A 2,446-nucleotide genomic window follows, 5' to 3' on the forward strand; every position below is an offset into this window, starting at 1 on the left:
CATATCAAACTTCACACAATCTATTTAGATTTAATATTTTGCCATTTCAGTTACAATTAAGAAATCGCCAGTCCCTTTACCATTTCCCATTTATTTTTTAACCTTTTCCTATTTTTTTTTTTTAGTCTTTTTTTAGGGCTGTGCCCACAGCATATGGAGGTTCCTAGGCTAGCGGTCGAATTGGAGCTGTAGCCACCAGCTTATGCCACTGCCACAGCAAAGCCAGATCTGAGCTTCATTTGCAACCTACACCACAGCTCACAGTAATGCCAGCTCCTTAACTCACTGAGAGAGGCCAGGGATCAAACCTGCATCCTCATTGATACTAGTCAGATTTGTTTCCTCTGAGCCATGATGGGAACTCCATCTTTTGCTATTTTTGATGTAGTTGTCATATGAATTACATCTGTCTACACTGAAATTCCATCAGACAGTACTATAATTTTTGCTTTCAGCAATCATATATATTATAAAAAATTTGAGACAAAAATAAAATAATTTACTTAAATATATACAGTTTCTTTTGCTCTTCCTTCATTCTTGACCTTCCAAGTTTCCTTCGGTTATTGCTTTCATTATAACCAAAGAGGTTCTTTAACATTTCTTTGAAAGCATGTGCACAAGTGACAAATTTTCTTAGTTTTCCTTCATCCAAAAATGTCTATTTCATCTTCATTCTGATGGGTTTTTTTTTATATAATTAAGAATTTATTGGAGTTCCTGTCGTGGCTCAGCGGAAACGAATCTGACTAGGAACCATGACATTTCAGGTTCGATCCCTGGCATCGCTCAGTGGGTTAAGGATTGGCATTGCAGTGAGCTGTGGTGTAGGTCAGAGATGCGGCTCGGATCTGGCATTGCTGTGGCTGTGGCATAGGCTGGCAGCTACAGCTCCAATTAGACCCCTAACCTGGGAACCTCCATATGCTGCAGGTACGGCCTTAAAAAGACAAAAAGAACAACAACAACAAAAAAGAATTTATTTTTTCCTTTTATAATGATTTTTATTTTTTCTACAGTGTTCTGTCAGTTTTCTACTATACAGCAAAGTGATCCAGTCACACACATATATATATGTGTACATATACATTCTTTTTCTCACATTATCCTACATCATGCATCATCACAAGTAACTAGATATAGTTCCCAGTGCTATACAGCAGGATCTCATTGCTTATCCAAAAAATATGGAATGCTTCACGGATTTGCATGTCATCCTCATGCAGGGGCCATTGTTCTAATTTTAGTATATGTGCTGCCAAAGCGAGCACCTGATGGTTTTAAAAAAAAAAATTTAAAAATTGATGTCCGTTGTTTTACAATATTGTGTTAGTTTCAGCAGAGTGATTCCTATATACATGAATTTTATATATTCTCTATATATGAATTGTAAAATATAGAATTCATATTTTGTGTTAATATGAAATGATATAATTAATATGAATTCTATATTTTATAATTCATATATATATATCAGATTCTTTTCCATTATAGGTTATTTTAAATATTGGGTATAGTTCCCTGTGTTATACAGTAAGTCCCTGCTGTTTATCTATTTTATACATGGTAGTGAGTATCCCTTAATCCCAAACTTCCCGTTTATCCCTCCTGCCCCGCCTTTACCCTTTGGCAACTATAAGTTTTCTATGTCTGTGAGTCTCATTCTGTTTTGTAAGTTCATTTGTATCATTTGCCATTTTTTTAGCTTCCATGTATAAGAAATATCATATAATATTTGTCTTTGTCTGACCTTACTTCAGTTAGTATGATAATTTCTAGGTCCACCTGGGTTGCTGTAAATGGTAATAGTATTTCATTCCTTTTTATGGCTGAAAAGAATTCCATTGTATATATACACTAAAGCTTCTTTCTTTCTTTTTTATTTTGGCAGGGTGAGGCATAGGTGTGGCATATGGGTTTCCAGGCTAGGGGTCAAATTGGAGCTTCAGCTGTCAACCTACACCACAGCCATAGCAATGTCACATCTTGGTCCTCCACCACAGCTCACGGCAATGCCAGATCCTTAACCCACTGAGTGGGGCCAGGGATCAAACCCACATCCTCATGGATACTAGTTGGGTTCATTTCTTCTGAATCACAACGAGAACTGCCTATACTACATCTTCTTAATCCAATTTTCTGTTGATGGGTACTTGAATTCTTGTCATGTCTTGGATATTGTAAATAGTGCTGCTATGAATATTGGGGTGCATGTATCTTTGTGAATTAGAGTTTTCTCCATATATATGCCCAGAAGTGGAATTGCAAGATCTTATAGTAACTTTATTTTTAGTTTTTCAAGGACCCTCCATAGGTTGCTCCAGTTTACATTCCCACCAGGAGTGTAGGAAGGTTCCCTTTTCTCCACACCCATTCCAGCATTTATTATTTGGAGACTTTTTGATGGTGGCCACTGTGACTCATCTGAGGTGATATCTCATTGCAG

General features: G+C 36.7%; 1 pseudogene; it reads right to left on the reverse strand.

Moving 5' to 3' along the window:
- Positions 1 to 1,181: 1,181 nt before the first annotated feature.
- LOC125130149 (uncharacterized) lies at positions 1,182 to 1,271 on the reverse strand (annotated as a pseudogene).
- Positions 1,272 to 2,446: the final 1,175 nt, after the last annotated feature.

This window comes from Phacochoerus africanus, chromosome 6, assembly GCF_016906955.1.
Source record: "Phacochoerus africanus isolate WHEZ1 chromosome 6, ROS_Pafr_v1, whole genome shotgun sequence".
In the NCBI taxonomy this organism is placed as follows: Eukaryota; Metazoa; Chordata; class Mammalia; order Artiodactyla; family Suidae; genus Phacochoerus; species Phacochoerus africanus.